This window comes from Tachypleus tridentatus, chromosome 12 (genome assembly GCF_004210375.1).
Source record: "Tachypleus tridentatus isolate NWPU-2018 chromosome 12, ASM421037v1, whole genome shotgun sequence".
In the NCBI taxonomy this organism is placed as follows: domain Eukaryota; kingdom Metazoa; phylum Arthropoda; class Merostomata; order Xiphosura; family Limulidae; genus Tachypleus; species Tachypleus tridentatus.
In genome coordinates this window covers 64,827,605-64,847,545 of record NC_134836.1, presented here as the reverse complement: position 1 = coordinate 64,847,545, position 19,941 = coordinate 64,827,605, and the positions used below count along the sequence as shown (strand labels likewise).

The 19,941-nt window shown below is 34.0% G+C and overlaps 1 pseudogene across 1 annotated transcript in view; it reads right to left on the bottom strand.

Annotated features, from left to right (window-relative positions):
* The window catches only part of LOC143235645 (uncharacterized), an 88,883-nt pseudogene extending 69,152 nt beyond the window's left edge, over window positions 1–19,731 (bottom strand). Inside the window, exons 1-3 of the transcript XR_013019345.1 lie at window positions 19,579–19,731; window positions 2,096–2,179; window positions 1,803–1,876 (exon numbers count right to left, since the gene is read on the bottom strand). The product of XR_013019345.1 is annotated as an uncharacterized LOC143235645 (transcript). The remainder of the gene's footprint in view (window positions 1–1,802; window positions 1,877–2,095; window positions 2,180–19,578) is intronic.
* Window positions 19,732–19,941: the final 210 nt, after the last annotated feature.

Below are 19,941 nucleotides of genomic sequence, written 5' to 3'. Positions count from 1 at the left end.
GAATGTTGTAGATAGCAGCATCAACTAATGTTGGCCGCCGTTTAAGGGCTAAACTGATGTCAACATAAAAGTTATCTTTCCACATGGCTTTCTTTTCTAAACTATGTCTTATAAATACACGTAGTGGTGTAGTGTCTTGAAAGTCAATATGTGAAGTCCGTGGTCGTTAAAGTTAGTAGAATGATGTTTTCGGATTAATACTATTATTTCTACATTGGTTTTCGATTCTTTTATCCCTCTTCACTTCCAACACTCCCTTCACAAAACAATAACTTGTTCTGTGAAATGTTCCGTCAAACAGGAACTCTAAATCTGGCTTCAAAAATCTATCTCACTCAGAAAGGGAATGTTGACATATTTGTATCCCACAATTCCCTGAATTGATATTTATTTTACACAACAGGTTAATGAAATGTGTCTTTCAAAATTATTTATTTTTTATCTACTCCCAAACTTCGTCTTTCTTTCTTTCTTTGTTTTTACAGTAAAGGTGCCTTATTCTGTTGTGAAACAAATGTATATTGTTTTTATTTTTATTAATAAAAATACAACCAGTCCCCCAGTAGCACAGCGGCAACTCTGAATGCATATACGCTAAAAAACCTGGTTTCGATACTCATGGTGGGTGCAGCAAAGTTTGTCTGCTGTGTAACTTTGCACTTAACTGCAAACAAACATGCAGTCGTGCACTAAACATTCCAATTTGTACATGTGTGTGTTTGAACCACAAACATTATCTCAATAAATTAACAGAAAATTAGTAACTTTAGAGGAAATTAAGTGTCGCTGTCACCACAACAAAGTTGTCTTTGTTATTTGTAGAGACTCAACTTTAAAACAAACTCCACGTTCTTTTATATTAATATTTACTTACTAGAATATCAGCGTTTTATTACGATACTTGATGCAATGCTATATAACAGCTCAAACAGTGTTGTGTAAAGGTATCCGAATCAGTGTTGTATGATAGCACTTGAAACTTTTGAAATTGTACTATCTTGACCTGCATGACAGGTTGTCTGCGAAACTCTTCTGTCCAAAGCTACAGACTTGTGTATATCTGTGAAACTCTCCTATCCAGGGATGGAAAAGAGTGTGTAAACATCCAGAGTTTAAAAACAGTTTACAGCTAAAGTTGCAGTTAAACCATTCAGCCAGACAACAGGGGGGGGTAAAGACTTTCAAAGAATGGAACAGGTGAAATTTGTAGTTCTTTATGTAGAAGTTTAGCTGAAATGGATTATACATTCACAAAGAATTTCGATTGCTTTTCTGTTATAAGTTTAAAAACAGGTTCGATGTCACTGAAGACATATAATTTATCATAAAGTTAAATCTATGTTGAATATCTGGGTTCATACGAAATATTGCATCAAATGAAGAAGTGTTATGTTTTGGGAAGCAGCATACAGCGTAAAGTGTCACAAAATACTTTTTTTTTTATAAACATAAACAGAAAACAACAACAACAGTAGTTATTGAGTTAATACCACTACTGACACTATTTGTGGGTCTCAGTAGTTAATGGTAGTAATATCACTACTGACACTATTTGCGGGTCTCGGTAGTTAATCGGATTAATAGCACTATAGACACTATTTGTGGGTCTCAGTAGTTAATGGTTTTAATAGCACTAATGACACTTTTTGTGGGTCTCAGTAGTCACTGGTAGTAATACCACTACTGAAACTATTTGTGGGTCTCAGTAGTTAATCGTATTAATAACTCTAATGATATTATTTGTGGGACTCAGTAGTTAGTGGGATTAGTAGTACTAGTGACACTATTTGTGGGTCACTTACGTCATTAAGGTTTCTGTATCCATCGAAGTCACAAACCCACAAGCAGGTACATCTAGCTTCAATAACATTTTACACTAAATTAAATTTCAATTTAATAATTGTTCAATACAATAGGGCTTAAAAATTAGAACAAACCCTTTAAATAATTCACTGTAACTCCACTGGAAACATATTTTACTATCTTTAGTCAGTTTGTTTGAAGTTAAGCACAAAGTTAGACAATGGGCTGCTTATGCTCTGCCCACCACAGATATCGGAACACGGTTTATATTATCAAACGTCCGCTGACATACCTCTGTGCCTCTGGGTGGCACTATCTTCATAATTTTTATAATTGATAATGTCTGTATTAACTCCATGGTTGCTGAACAGTACGTCTAAAAACAAAATACACTAAAACCGCATTTCAATACCCTTAGTGGGCAGAGCACAGTTAACTCATTATGTAATTTGTGTTTAACAATAAACAGAAGTATCTCTATTAACGTCTGCATATTAACATGTTACTATTAACAAACGGAATAACAACGGCAATAACTCATCATCATAAGATTAGGAACGAAACATAAATACACAACACATTGCCCTAAATAATGGATGACACTATGTTAAAACGTGTTAACATGCACACTTTCACAGTCTCATCGATCAAAGAGAGTACATTTAATGTTATAGTTTTACAGAAACTATTAATGTTATAATGTAATAAAAACAATTAAAGCTTTATAGAAAAATAATGTTATAGTTTTGCAGAAATAACTACCATTATAGTTTTATAGAAACAATTAATGTTATAGGATGAAACAAAACTACAACCCTTATACAAATATATAACCAGTATCGTATGACAAAAGATCTTTACGGATTCAAGTTCGTTGTTATAAAACGTCTTTATAGATTAAAATTTGTCATCACATAACACATTCATAGAGTAAAGCTTTTCGTTATATCACATCTTGTCATTATAAAAAAAACCTTTATAGATTTAAAATCGTCCTTATAAAACATCATAGATTGAAAGTTGTGACTATTAAATCCTTTATATATTTAACCTCGTCATAATAAAACACCGTTACAGATTCAAACTTGTCATTATATAAAACCTTCGTAGGTTGAAACATGTCATTATAAAAGATCTTTATAGATTGAACTTAATACTATTAAAGATCTTTACAGATTAAAACTTGTCATTATAAAACACCTTTATAGACTGAAACATCATTCTAGACTGCAACTACTCAATATAAAACAAACTGCAGCCTGAAACTTAATTTTAAGCAACATTCCTGAATAATTGGTAGCTTTATATCTTGATAATCATAAGTTCAGTTTGCAGTAGATGAAGGGAAAATGTATCATTATAAGAATACCTTTACTGGAAAATGTGTGGGTGCATATGCATTACAGACTTATTTTCTGCAGAATGTATAACCCACAACTACGTATAACCCACAAATAACTTATTATAATTAAATCCTTAGTCTTCAAAACTCTTAATTCTGATTAATAGATCCTACCATAGAGTTTTCGTTTGTTTGATTTTAGTCAAGTACAAAGCTACATAATGGTCTATTATTCGAAAGAAACAGAGGCGGCCATTCATGATAAGATCTTTCTTGTTACAGTCCTTTAGGGAGTAAATAAAATAAAAATACATACACTGTACTCCGATTATCCATCACTTAGCCCAAGTACGCTAAACTGCCCACTCCATTTTATCAACTCCACTTACGTGTGCAATAAACTGATATATTTTCCTAGGTGGTCATGCTAAATTAGAGCCATTAAATACGAATTCTTTCGTTCCAGAAATCGATGTTAAAATACAGTATGGACATAAATATACACGGAAGATATAGACATAATATCGTTTCGTAATATTTTAAAGAATAAAACAAGTTTAATCATATATGAAAATCGAGCTATCTTCTGCATGCCGTGGAAGACTCAATGTGAGCTTTTACATCAATAGGGAAACAAAAGTAAAATCTTTATAAACAAAACTAGTTTACGTTTTCGTAACAGAATACTAGTAGTAGTTACTGTACAATAACGGTTAGGTATTATAAATCTGGAGCTACTAGTTACTGAAGAATAACAGTTAGGTTTTATAAATTTAAAGCTACTAGTTACTTTAGAATAAGTTAGGTTTTATAAATTTAGAGCTACTAGTTACTGTAGAATAAAAGTCGGGTTTTATAAACCTGAGCTACTAGTTACTGTACAATAACAGGATTTATAAATCTTGAAGAACTGGTTACTGTTAAATAAAAGTTAGATTTTATAGATCTTGAGCTGCTAGTTATTTTAGAATAACAGTTTTATAAAACCTGAAATAGTAGATAGTTTTTATAGAGCTACTTATTAATATACAAGAGTAGTTTGGTTTTCTAAAGGTACTTGTTAAGATACAATAGTAGCCTGGATTTAAAATGTTTCTTGTTAATCTACAATAGCACTTAGGTATTATAGAGTTATTTGTTAATCTACAATAGTAGCTAGGTTTTATAGAGCTACTTATTAATGTACAATACAACTAAGAGTTTTACTTTTTCCAGTTACGATCTTCAAATTGTTAATTATGATGATGTACATTATGGAGACTCGATGTGATACGTAAGCATTGTATTATATACACTTTGAAGGAAACTGTTTAAAAAGTTACAAAAGTGCAGCTTTTCAGGCTACCATAACCAAAACGGAAAGAAATTAATCACAACATTAACGTTTCACAAGGTAACATTATCCAAACGGAAGGAAACTAAATAATCACACAGATGTAAAACTACGAAAACTAATATTATTACCTCACTCAATTATATTCATATGAGTTACATATTTCCTCTTTTTAGTAAGTTATGTAACAAGTATTCAAGAAAATGACGTCGTATGTTACCTATGGACAGGATTAAATACGGTGAGTAGGGATGGAACTACCCAAAAGTATGTGAAGCCTAATCTTGTTCTATGGATTTGACATAAAGGAGAGAGGAACTTTAATTGAACTGAACAGGTTATACAGTGAGAATTAGTTGCTGTATTTTAGTGATATCAGTTTTAGTTTTTGCAGTTTTCTTCAGTAATTAAATCCTTATTCCATTCTTTTGTATTAACCTTTAAAGCGCATTATGAACTGTTTTATGGTATTATTAGGACGAAGCACCATATGTCTTCTGTAGTAGCTTAACATGGATTGGTTGAGTCTATTGGAACACCAAACTACTTCGTGAAAATGAAACCTGACTCAAAACATTCCAGCCCAGCAGAAAACGCTAATACTCTTGTAATAATTCCATTTGTTATCGATTGTCATTCTATGCCTGTTGATTCATCTGTATATCTACTTTCTTATTCTAGAATTGCATCTCGTTTACCTGATATTAGAATACGCATCGTGAAGCCGTCTCCGGTTGTTGGCTTTCCGTCTATACATTTGAAGTCGTAGTCTATAGACACCGAACTAATATCACGTCTTTTTTTTTTTCTTTCTTACTCCCCAGTATGAACATTAAATATTACTGAACTTATCCATTTTTTCTGGATATACAGTAGATACCCCTAAATGTAATGGTATGACTGTCAATATTAACTATTACACATTTTTACAATATTTACAATTAGATGAGTATTACTTTCCTCGACGACAACAAAGTCAAAGCGGAAGAATGGTGTATCTCAGCCAAATAACCATTTCTTCTGTATCGTATGTTTATACTCTCTTATAACTGGTTTGGTCTGAATTTCGCGCATAGCTGCACGAAGGCTATCTGCGAGAGCTTCCCTAATTTAGCAGTGAAAGACTAGAAGGAAGGTAGATAGTCAAAACCACACACCACCATCTTCCAATCCATCTTTAGCTTACTACTATAACCTTTAACATATGATAACCATCTTTTTATCGATCTTTACCTTCCTGCTGGAGCCTTTAACACAGACAACAGTCTTCCCGTCCATCTTTATTTTATTACCAGAACTATTAACATATGACAACCATCTTTAAATTGATTTTAGCTTGCTTCCGGATCCTTTTAATCATGAAAACCATCTTCAGTCTGCTACCAGAACCTTTAAAGCACAACAACCATCTTCCCCATCCATCTTTAGCTTGCTGTCATAACCTTTAACATATGACAGCCATCTTCAAATGCATTTTTAGGTTGCTGCCATAACCTTTAACATATGATGGCCATCTTCCCAACCATCTTTAGCTTGCTCCAAGAACCTTTAAATCATAACAACATCCTCCTAAAACATTTCTGAATTTTCGTAAACCTGATTTGTCTTCTTCTCATTATTATGTTCGTAATGCGCTTGAAGACTGATTTCAACCCCTTCACTTTGAATAATACTGATCATTTAGCTTATTATTGCATATTTAATTTATTGAGCTAGTTCTCAGTTGTATTCTAACTGTTCGTTATCATCCACACAGACATCCTTTACCATGTGAGGATATTCCACTGATCTTATGGTTTATTTCAATAATTTTAGAATACCAAGAATCTTGGGTCTGACATAGCAAGGTGTTTTGGGCGCTCGACTCGAAATCGAAGGGTTGCGGGTTCGAATGTTCGTCCCACCAAACATGCTAACTCTTTCAGCCATTCTAGCGCTATAATATGACGGTCAATCTCACTATTTGTTAGTAAAAGAGTCGCCCAAGAGTTGGCAGTTGGTAATGATGGCTAGCAGTCTTCCTATAATCTTTCACTGCGGAATTACGGATGACTAGCTTTGCGTAAAATTCAAAAACCAAAAATCCTTTTGTTCTTAAACAAAACTGGTGTCTTCAATAAAGTGCTCATACTTTTATTGTTACAGTAAAGATTATACAATGGCGTAGAAGACATACATAATTGTGTAATGTTTCTCACTTTCCCTGTTACTAAACTCAGTTTAAATTCGCGATCTCTTTAGTTTCTCAATCTTGTTAATTATGTCGCCTCTAATTTTTTATTAGAAAAGGCCGATGTATTTGCTTATTATTTTGAACACATTTTTACATACATGATTGTCATTCGTGTGATATCGCTATCACTTTGGACATTTCCCATCCTGCCAACATCTTTCTGGAAATCACTTCAGTATTTCTCACAATATTGATTACGGTTTTCTAATAACTTCTACTACTAGCCATATTACTTAGTTATTTCACATATCGTATGCTATTTTTACACATGAAAAGTCTCCAAAATCCTTTTGGTTCTTTAACTCAATGAACTTCCTTCGCTATTGATCTCTTAAATAAAATCTGGTTTCAGCCGATTTATTCACGATGTTATGAGCTTCAGAAAATTTCAGCATCGTAAAAACAATCTATGCAGATAATTGAGTTTTACAGTTCTTGGCATTACCAGCTAAAACGTTTACGGTTTACAAATTGTCCGACCTAAAGATAAGATTTAAACGAGTGAAAAGTTTATGAATCAACGGCTTAGTTTCATTCTTTAAAAACTGCATCTCTTTACACAGTTTCTAAAATCCTATTTCCATCCTGGTTTGGACTTCAAGAAATTCCCGCTAACTACTGGCTCTTAACACTTCACGAATCAGTGCTATAGATTTTGAATATCCTTCAGCAGCTACTTCAGCTCCGTCTACATTTAAGTATCTGCACCTAAATATGCTGAGGATACTTAATTGGTCTTTCTTGACACACCACTTTCTGTTTCTCAATCTAGTCACTAGTTTGACCTTTCCATTCTCGTTGCTTGCTGGTATTAATATAATCACGTGCTCTCAGCTTTAAATGTTTCTTTCTTCTAAAATGTATTCGAGATTATACTCAGTTTTTCTGCTTCATTCGAAGATAACAAAATATTGTTTTCATGTTGACATTTAGTAGCTTATACTAGTGCATAATAGTATCTTAGTTAAGACATTTAAGTCTTAATTCAATTATATTCTTTGTACAATTTGAAACCGTCAAACTACTATTGAGAAGCTTGGTTCTCTGACCATAAAGCATCAAATATCACAAATTAAGTCTTCTTCGTTTTCTTGTGTTATTTAAGGGATAGGCCCAAATAAATCCTCTCTGAGTTTCCAGATCAAATTTCTCCACAGCACCAACGATCTGATACACATGATGACATAGTATTAAGATCCATAGCACCCATGGTCTGAGATCCATAATCAGAATTCTGGCTGACAATAGAGATATTATTAATTGTCTTTTCCAGTATGGTACTTACATCTTCAAACAGCAACACTGAGCAGTGGCAACTAGAATTATTTCATTTCAGCCTCTGTGGTGTCAAACATGCCTTTGCTACAACTTTCATTATATTGTTCAGTATACCAACAGCCCAGTCTGTCCGTATTGTTGAGGTCCACATTTAGAATGTCAATGCACATATCTTGATTCGCTTCCACATGTGACACTCTTCAACTTGGTCTCACAACTTATTCTTACAAATTGCATTGAACATTTTCCTAAAGTTGATGACCCGAATGTGGTAATTACTTGGACACTTCCGTCTTACTCCATCTCTCTACTTCCGACAAATGTTAACCTGAAGATGACCTAAGAATATCGAAACATTGTTCTCTACTTTATTAGTAAGTGTTAATACATGCCGCCCTGTTATTAGTAAGTGTTAATAACAGCCGCCCTGTTATTAGTAAGTGTTAATAACAGCTGTCCTGTTATTAGTAAGTGTTAATACATGCCGTCCTGTTATTACTGTTAATACCAGCCGTCCTGTTATTAGTAAGTGTTAATACCTATACCAGCCGTCCTGAGATACATTTTTACTTCAAATGGATTTCTCGTCATCACGAAAATGAAGACATACTTAATTTCTTTACAACTAACCTTCAAAATATCCATCCATATCATAGTCTTTGTGCTGGATAATATTAACTATGCTGTTAAGGCAGTGTTCAAGCTACAAACGTAGCCCACCAGCCTAACCTACTCTAGTCTTAACTTGCACGTTTCCTTTCATCACCTATGGAAACCAGAAGGTCTAGGATGTATACAGATAAAGAGCTACCTTTTTTGTGTGTGAAGATAAATTTTTTATAACTATTCTACTGTTACTTGAAACACTTCTATGATAAAGTATTGCTGAACGAAACCTTTATCATAGAGCAAAGTTATCTTAATACTATTTTCATCACTCTGATCATCCCCTGGTTATTGGCTAGGATCAAGTGGTTATATGCAACTGTGTTCATCTTCAGTTCCAAATTCTTTATCTTCCTCATGACATCTCATTGTGCTTTCCTTTCATTTCAGAATTATAATTTATATGACTTTAAATGTTAGTCCTGAATTCAAGATAACACTGACTTCTACTTCCTGAAGCAGATGTTTCACATTTATATCATTCTGGCTAATATCTCTTATTATACTTGATCTCACTCAGAACTTGTTTATTTGTGTTACCCTGTGTTGTAGTTCTGGCTTCTTCCTATCACTTCCTCTTCGAGCTGGACTTCAGTTCCATTTAAGATGATGCATTAGCTTCAACTAATGGTGCTTCTCCTCTTTCCTTCAGTATGCTCTTTTCAGTAAGAAAATCTTTTCATTAAGGTTTGGTGAAGAGTCATCATATTTATGACCATCCTGATCCACACAGATGATATTTTATTTAGATCTGCGTAATGCTCACTGCTCATAGCTTCTGCAATTTCACCTTTACACTTCGACCTCTCAAACGTGTTTGTTGGCACACTTGAATCATTTATGGCACATTTCTCATTTCCTCCTGCAGAACAATGGTCACTTCAAAAATCTTGCAGACTGCTTTCAGGGCCTTCTTGGAGTTAACGCTGGCACCTTAATTTTAATGTTATCAAAACCAAAGTAATTCTCTGTGGTAAAACGTACATAAACTTTGATTATGTCATTATCAATTGCTCTTTGGTATCCTAGTCGAGAACATTCCCATACAGCTGTTCAATAACACCTAGAAGGCATATCTGACAGCTCTTAAACTAAAGGTTTCCTAACGACTCCGATGGTAGTCAGGAAGTCTCTGGGACTTTAGTGTTCTTGTATTCATATAAAGTCTTCATTCAGTCTTGTAAAAATTATAGCCAGAACGTACCGACTTCTGCGTCTGTCCACCTTTACTGCAGACTTCAGATTTTGGAACATCCCCCTTACCACCTCTCGGAACGCTTTCAAAATACAAGTACTTAATCTAATTAAAGATTTTATTATCGTATCTTTGTTATATATGGAGTTCAGTATCGTATCTCTCTTCCATATGGACTTCATTATCATATTTTTGTTCTAGATGCACTTCATTATAGTATCTCTGTTCCATAAGGACTTTATTATCGTATCTCTTTTCCATATACACTTCATTATCGCATCTGTGTTCCATATGAACTTTATTATTGTATGTATGTCACATGTGGACTTCATTATCGTATCAGTGTTCCATATGAAATTCATTGTTATATTCTGTTCCACATATTCTAGTGTATCTTCGTGATCCTCTACTGCGGAATGTTAACACCAAGGAGATTCTTTTTTAAACCATTATGTTATATCCTTGCCACGACATTATCCCGTTCATGAAAATATTCATACTACGTCTATCCAAATAAAAAGCCCACTAGTGGTACAACGGAAAGACTCTGAGCTTATATCGCTAAAAATCGGTTTTCGATAATCGCATCAATAACAACGGCGGCAAGAAAAACAACACACGCTCTAGCATTACAGTACGATTAGAAAGACCACTCAAATAACGAACCACAAATATAACACACGCACAGAAATATTCACTACCAGTTTTCATGCTATAGATAGTTTTCTTTTTTGTATTAACACATGAACTGGCCGAAGAGGGAGGTGTAATCCTTTTGAGTGATCCGCCAGCCTTTTGGCTGGAATGAAATCGTATCTTAACTAATTAACTCCACTAATACTCTGTCGGAGGCATTCCAACTGACCTGATGAGCCGTGGCTGCAACATAACAGATGTAAAGCGATTACAATATAATTCCTTATTTTCCACTTTGAATTATTACAATTACACATTGTAACTGATTTTTAACACAAGATAGTTTTTTATGTTTGATCAGCTTGTAAATATTAATATATTTTCCATTTATAGTGGGAAGGTAGGAACAGGTTTTCTGTTATTTTCATATTAATGATTATAAACGTGGACGTGAAGACGATGGTTAAAATGTGGACCAAAAATTAACGCTTTATTACAGAAGCAATATTAACAGATCGTTACAATTGTTGTTAAGGCATAGTTGGAATTCAGGTACAATTCATTTGGAACTGAATGTTTCAAACTGTTGTTTTCTTTATTCGTTTTAACTTTTTATCAGGTATTATAACAGGCGTTTAAGATAAATATTAACTCTTTATGTTTGTTCTTTTCACTCCAGCCCCCGCTAGTGCAGCGGTAAGTCTATGGATTTACAACGCTAAAATAAGGCATTCGATTCCCCTCTGTGGGCTCAGCAGATAGCCCGATGTGGCTTTGCAATTAGAAAACACACACACTCTTTCACTCCACGTTTCGCAAAGGACAGTACGCATTGTTTAAAATAAATAATTTTAAAGTATCAACCGCTGAAAGGATTTTAGCATTGTTAAATTTCTAATATTATAACATTCATTATAGCTGGATATGTAACGTAAAATGCAAAAACAACAACAACAACAACATGAAACTACAGTAACTTCTTCATTGCAGTGGAGAAAGTGTAGCATTTAGTGTAAAAAAAAACACATGAATCTAAGGTAACCTTTTCATTGAAAATAATACCTTACGTCACTAAAATTGTAGCATTTAGTGCGAAAACCATGAATAATATTATATAGTTTTCATTGAAGAAGGTAATATCTTACGACATTAAAGAATGGGTAGCACTTCCAGCAAACAAAAATAAAAATAATATATCGTTTTCATTGAAGAAAGACCTTACGTCGCTATAGAAAGTGTAAATTTGTACAAAGTAATATGATGAATATGCCAATGTTTAACAACTTCTTATTAATAATTTATTTTCTTGAGTATCTGTCTGCTCAGTTGGCAAAATCTTAACAGGTTCTGGATTCTTTCCAAGTTGCTACGCCTATTCAACTGTATACCTAGACTGCACATTACAGTTAATGGTTTCTATTCTTTGAGTCTTCTGTCTTGTTCGGGCCCGGCATGGCCAAGCGTGTTAAGGCGTTCGACTCGTAATCCGCGGGTTCGAATCCTGGTCGCACCAAACACGCCCGCCCTTTCAGCCGTGGGGTCGTTATAATGTAACGGTCAATCCCACTATTCGTTGGTAAAAGAGCAGCCCAAGAGTTGTCGGTGGGTGGTGATGACTAGCTGCCTTCCCTCTACTGTTACACTGCTAAATCAGGGACGGCTAGCACAGATAGCCCTCGAGTAGCTTTGCACGAAATTCAAAAACATTCTTGTTTGTACTCCCATAAATATAAATTCTACTTATTTATAGAATGACTTATACTTGCTCACAGCTGTAAGCTTTCAACTTTCTTGCAACATTTCGAACTATTTTATTTATCTGTTGGAAAAATCACAAGATTCAACGTGAGTGATAATAAATACCTAAGTTCTTTCTTCGTAAAGATTCCTCTAGCGGTAGAAAGGAACAGTTAGAGAATAATTCAGACTATACTAACGTGGGCTTATCGTGTGCTTGCTGGTCGATAAGAGAATCGATGCCCCTCCGCTTACGTTCAGTAATATGTTTAAAGAGCTATAAGTACCCTGGGAAATACATTTCTAATTTGGGTGATGTTTCTGACCGCAAGCTACAATACTGTGGAGTTCTCAGTTATTTCAATTTTTTAGTTGACAGTTTTATACAGTAAACGGGAGACATTTTAGTTGTATATCAACTATATGTATAATATATAAATATATATCATTTCCTATAAGGGAGAAATTTGCAGCTGTCTATTAGTTGCATGTATAAAATGTATATATATATATATATATTTAAAATTCTAATAAACCGTTGTGTGTCCAAATAAAGTTTCGTATAAAGCGGAAAAAGAAAAGACTTTCATATGGTCAAATTTCCTAAATCCTAAATTTTGCACTTAGTGCAGAATAGCATGATGAATATGGGAATGTTTAATAGCTTCTTATCAATAATTAATTTTATTGGGTGTCTGCTCAGTTGGCGAAATTCTTAACAAATTGTGAATTCTTTTCAAGTTGCTAGGCCTATTTGACTGTATACCTAGGCTGCACATTAATGTTGTGTGATATATTCATTTATTATGACGTTTCTCTGATTACCAGTCAACCATTCCTTAATTTTAACAGAAAAGAAAGATGTGCACATGTGCCTTTCTTTCCTAAACTGTGACGTAAACGATTCACAACAGAATGCGACTATAATACTGAAAATGACGTCGATTTGTCTGCCTGTCCGTTTAAATTAGACACCATTGTAGAGAAACAAACATCATCCTTTCACAGTGGCCTGTCACAATGTGATGCTGCTTGACTGACTGAGACAGTATTTTTTGTCCTAAGAAAGGCGGGTTTCTTCCCTCGAAATCATCTTGATTACAAGTTGTACTGACGCCAAGATCCGCATTAAAACACGAGCACATCACGAGCCAAGTGACGTTATGGTTAATATTCAAGAAGCCGCAAGCGAGTAGAGATTAACCTGAGCGGTGGAATGAGCTTCGTCAGTCAGTATTGATCAACGTGTGGCTTTCGTAGAACTGATGCTCCATCATTGTAGATTTAGAAATGTGAGAGGATTACGTCGTCGTAAAAAAGAATTTAATTTTTAATCGAATATTTATCGTATTGATCCAGAAGAAGCCTTGTGTAAACATAAGTGACTGAAAATTCCGCTTTTCTTTGTACTTATCTTGGCCATTCAGTTAATCACGAGTACTAAAGAAAAATTTATTTTCTTAACACAGTTCACATTTTAAAAATATGTTGTGAAGCACGATCATTCGGGTCGTTTTCTAGATTCGCTTTAACAGGAAAACAAAACTGAAACCTAAACATCATCAAATTAAGCTTGCACGCTTATAAAACAAAACATTCTTATTGCAAGTGCAAGCATTCACGTTCTTGAACGTGGCCGGGTAGTTATGGCACTCGACTCGTAATCCGAGGGTCGCGGGTTCGAATCCCCGTCACATCAAACATGCCAGCCCTTTCAACCGTGGGGGTATTATAATGTGATGGTCAATCCCACTATTCGATGGGAAAAGAGTAGCTCACGAGTTGGCGGTGGGTGGTGATGACTAGCTCTCTTCCCTCTAGTCTCACACTGCTAAATTAGGGAAATAACCCTCGTGCAGCTATGCACGTAATTTAAAACAAACCAAACGTATGTGGCGCGTTTTTCAGAAGAGATTAAACGTTGCATGTTAACCGCATCTCAGTAGTTGCAGTATGTGTATAACATTTTCGTAGTGTTACGTTTTCCACACTCAAATCTATGTGATAAATAAGGCAGTATGAAAACACTTTATAATATTAGTTGACCTACATTACGTATTGAACTATCTTGACGGAAAAATCAGCAGCCTTAAAAATTGCACGTCCAAAACCACCTTCAAATGTCCAAACCTTAACAATGAGCATTTCACAGTAAAATTAATCTTATTGTGCTTATAAATCCACCTAAATCACTATATACATATTTAAGGGGTGAATCAAAATTTCACTATTTCAACGAATTTTCATCTAAGTAAGTGACTTTTCTAGACAAGCGTACAGAAAAACTGACAAACCTTATCGCTCTAATTCTTTTACGAAACTCTTTCCGTCTGAGGTTCCTGTGATTCCTTTGTTGTACCAAAAAGGATACTAGTGTGTACATGTATGTATGGAACGGACAATGCGCTATCTTGGTCATATAACTAGATGTGAGGGTACGTTGGTAGAAATGCTGATGAGTAATAAAATCGAATCGGATACACGTGTACCCCACGCTTAGTGTTGCTGGTGCACAAAAATGTAGCTAATAAAAAGGAAAGAAACAAGTATAATAGTTTTTTAATTTTTTTTTAAACAGCCAGGGATTATAACAATGACAGTACTGGTTCAGCAAAAATGTCATTTAAATAAAGAACTGGTTCAGCAATGCCATTGTCATAAATTATTGGTTCAGAGATGTCATTTCAATAAAGTGTTGGTTACGAAATGCCATTATTATGAAGTAATGGTTCAGAAATGTCATTGCAATACAGTATTGGCTCAGAAATGGCGTTATTATAAAATATTGTTTCAGAAATATCATTGTTATAAAGAATTGTTTCAGCAATGTCATTGTTATAAAGTATTGGTTCAGAAATTCCATTCTTTTAAGGCATTGGCTTGGAAATGCCATTGCAATAAAGTAATAGTTCAGCAAAGCAATTGTTACAAAGTTTTGATCCTGCAATGACATTTTTATAAAGAACTGGTTCATAAATGTCATTGTTACAAAGTACTGGTTCAAGAATGCCATTGAAATAAATTATTGGTTCAGAAATATCATTTTTATGAAGTATTGGTGTATAATTTCGATATTTTGCAAATAATCACTTGCATAAAAGCACGCGCTCAGGATTATTAACGTACCAAATAAAAAAGTCCCTAAATTTTGGTAGTACATTTAAATATAAACAAAAGTTTTTGAGAATTTAAGAGGTTAAGTATTGTTCGTTATAACTCCAGTTGTAAAGTGTTGTTTCAGTAAGTTCACTACATATGATATTATTTCAACATTGTCACTGCTATAAAGATTAGTTTTAACAATTCTATTGTTATGGTAGTTCGCAACATAAAGAACTGTTGACGACTTTATATTCCATCTAAATAAAAAACCTGTTGAACACTATTTTGATGGTATTAGTTCACCTAAATTTGAACCACTGATGATTTTATTTTAATGGTATTAGTCCACCTGAATAAAAACCGTTGACGATTTTATTTTAATGGTATTAGTCCACCTAAGTAAGAACTGTTGACGACTTTATATTAATGGTATTATTCCATCTAAATAAAGAAACCCTGTTGAACACTATTTTGATGGTATTAGTCCACCTAAATTTGAACTATTGATGACTCTTTTCTAACAGTATTCCCTATACTCATTTGAATAAACGAACTTTCTAAAATTATCTGTTTCACAGAATTTAGAGTTCTATGTATTAGCTTGGGTGAAATAGCATTAATAGTTGTTAGTCTGGTATCTGAATTTCTAGTCTTTTCACCAACATAAAGTTTTTCACAGATTTTACATGGGACTATATAGATGTCCTGTTTTTATCATGAGAAACACAAATTTTGACAGTAGAATTATTTTAATGGTATTGGGATATTTGAAACAACTTAAAATGTTATTCTTTAGGTATATCTTCAGAACCTCAATATCAGAATTGTATTATACGCTAAATATTTTATTTTTATTTTTACATGGAGATCAGCTGATTGCCGGGTACTGTCCTTAAAGAATGTGTTCCTTACATTTTCGTGAACATTTTTGGGGTACTGCAGTCATTTTAAAGTTACAATTGATGTTTTAGTCGTTCTATAGTGGCGTGAGAAAGAATGAACGTAGTTCAAAGGTTCTAAGTTGAATCTCATTTTGACGTAATGTGTCATTCAAGAAATTGGGACATTCGTTATAAAAGAAACAGTGCATATTTTTCTAACACAAACAAATATTGGACTGAGGAAGACATACGAAATTAGTTTTCACCAAAGTTGGTGTTGTTCCATTTATGTGATTTAAACTTTATAGCACCATAGCTTCCGTAAGGTTTGAACTCGAGTAGGACATCTTTATGGAAGTTGTATTACAGATAGAAGGAACAGCACCATAAACTGTAATGTTTGATTAACTAATTATTAATATAAACGATGTTTTACTAATTACTGATGGGCAAAAAAAAATAGATATGAAAATATATCATTGTTTAGAACCAGTTTGTTTCAATCCTTCCTTCGTTACCACAGACACCAAACTCTCGACTGAAAGATATACAAAAGTTTTAATGTAAGATAAAAATTTATGTAATATCAACTGAAATGTATATAGTTTGACGATATTCTTCAAATAACACTAATTACATTAGAAGAAAGAACAGTACTTACAAGATTTCTAACTCCTCACTTCACTTGCAGTATTATTAACAATTAATTTTCCTGAAGAGCTGCTCACCTGACGAATTTCTTAAATGGTTTTGAGTTCCTTTCAAGTCCTAGGCATACATTTGACTGTGGACCTAGGCTGCACGTTAGAGTTAAAGGTTTCTACTTTTTTTGTGTTTCTCTCCTGTTTTGACTCCCATTAATATAAATTCTACTTGTTTGTAGAATGACTTACACTTGTTTGCAGCTATAAGTTTTCGACTTTCATGTGATATTTACAACTGTTTATCTATTCTTAGTTGAAAATATCACAAGATTCAACGTGAATGGTAACTATGTAACAAAATTTTTACTTTTTCTTGTTCCTGGGCAGAAAGTGTTATTTCCCAATTGCTTATGTCTAAAGTAAATGGAAAAGACCTATTTTTCTCTTTAAACTTTGCTTTTGTGACCTGAGTAATGAAATTTTCAAATTTGCTCACTTTCCAGAACATTCCAGGTAGATCCGGTGCTGAGTAGCTGATGCCGAGCTTTGGACATCTAGGCTCAAGGAGTGGGATTTGTTAGATGAAAGTGTGCAAGTCACAAGTCAGAGAAAGCGTCACCGACATTTTTCAAGCTTCTTCACACGTCAAGATGGGCTCTGGTTCTGCCACAATGTATCCGGTCTGTGCGAGGCAATTGAAACTGCCTGTAGCCCGAACGAGTGGCGCCTCTTCATTGATAGCTCATCCAGAAGCCTCAAAGCTGTGCTGCTCCATAACGGGAATAAGTATCCGTCTCTTCCCCTCGCTCATTCGGTGCACATCAAAGAGGAATATAACAGCGTCAAGACCTTGCTAGAAGCCTTGAAGTATGATGAATATGGCTCTGGTGAATAACTACGGCAAATTGGGCTGCAGGATGTCCCTGAAAGTCCACCTTGACGCTCATCTTGATAAATTCAAGGAGAACATGGGAACATACTCAGAGGAGCAAGTCGAGCGCTTCCATCAAGATATACTGGACTTTGAACGCCGCTACCAAGGAGCGTATGACGAAAACATGATGGAAGACTATATTTGGGGCTGATACGTGAAAGTGATTTACATTACAGTCGCAAATGTCGAAAAAGTACTCACTTCTACACATTTTTGTGTAACTTTAGTATAAATACACGTAAATCTTGATTCATATGTTGTTTTATTCAGACTTTATGTAAATGAATATGTGCAAATTTGCCAGTTTTTACATAGAAAATAGGTTAATTTCTAAATTTCATTATCCAGGTCACAAAAGCAAAGTTTGAAGAGAATAATGGCCATTTTCTGTACTTTTACAACAAGCAATTAAGAAACAACACATACTATCCAGGAACAAAATTTGTGTTACATAGTGTAATAAAATACCTAAGTTCTTTCTTCGTAAAGTTTCTTCCCCCGTAAGAACTGTGATGAAATCTGTACTTGTTTAACAATTATTTTTTCCAAGACTTGTTCATAGTGAGTAGAAATGAAAGAATATTCTGAAATGGCACTTACAAAGATAGTCACAGAGTTAAGTCTCATGGGAGTTGGATAAAACATGCAGAGTTAATATAACTCACTCGTAAGCTTTATGAACAAAATGGCATTTAGCTCTCCATTTGAACTGAGAAAACTAGTCGAATTTCCATCTAGCATATGGTTTGAAAAACATCGAGAAATGTGGCAAGTACTCAACACAGAGGATGCAGAAAAGTTAGATACGTATACACACAACCCTTTCTCAAAGTGATATGAAACTCTAGATTTGAGAAGCATTGTAGCAGGTTTGATAGTCAATGAAATAATCAATACCTATGATTCTGTTAACACAGGCATGACAATTCACAACAAAAGTAATGGAAAACAGTGGGAAATCTTTCTTAAAATAAATAATCAAGTTACAATTTTTGCTGTCTTGAAAAATCCTGTTATGTGTTTGGGAAAGATGTGAAAATGAATGTCTTCTGTTGAATTTTACCAAAGACCCCTGTCAATAACGTGTGCAAATGGTCCACTAGATTTATTTGTATTCTTATATGAACTATCAATTATTCCTGCGTTCTTTTTTAAAGAATATAGTTATATGAGAAACTCAGAGAAATCACACCTGGAACAATGGAAATATTTTGCAACTTTTTTTAAATTTTGTATTCTATTGACATGTCCCTGGATTTCCATTACATGTTTTAACAGCTACATGACAGAAACTACCAAAGAACCAAATAAAAGAACGGATAAAAGTCAAAAACGTTATTTCCCGACATTTTTGTAAGCAATCAAAGTTATTGTTATTGTTTTGTAGAATGAGTAAAACAAACAAATTTCGATATACAGGGTGAGCCAAAAGTAGGTGGACAGCATTTGGAATAGGTTTATGTATCGGTTATATTAATGCAATTGTATATTATAACTATGTTGCAACTATATTATTTGTGTTATATAATTACAATTTTATAATTACATTTGTTTTAATTTAATCTGTTTTCTTTTTTTTAGATTGTTAATAGAACCCATAATGTCAAATACTTTAAATACAGATAAAAGAATATGGGTGTTAAAAGAGTATTGGAAATCTCTTTTAGGAAGGAAAACAATTTGAGCATTTGCGTTAATAAATAACATTTTATTTTCATTAATATAATTGTCTTATTACATATAGTTGTACGTATACATGATCTCTAAATAAATGTTTTTTTACTGTCCACCCACTTTTGGCTCACCCTGTATATTTGTATTCTCTTCATCTTCAAGAAGCTGGGGCTGATGTGAGGCACGTGAGATGAAAGTGGCGCTGATCTTATCATTGTCATAACACAGCCATAACACGTAACATAAATTATCGTACACAACATTGCTCGTCATTGCTGACGATACACATGCTGATAAAGACATATTTGTTCCATTACTTTAACACAAGAAGCATTCGCCAGACATTTTTATTTAAACACAACATCTTGTTTATTCAAACAGCAAAGGAAGTCCTTAGTTGAAAACTTTGCCTCTTTCTTTTACTGCCCCCCGCTAATACAGCGGTATGTCTCCGGATTTACAACGCTAAAATCAGGGGTTCGG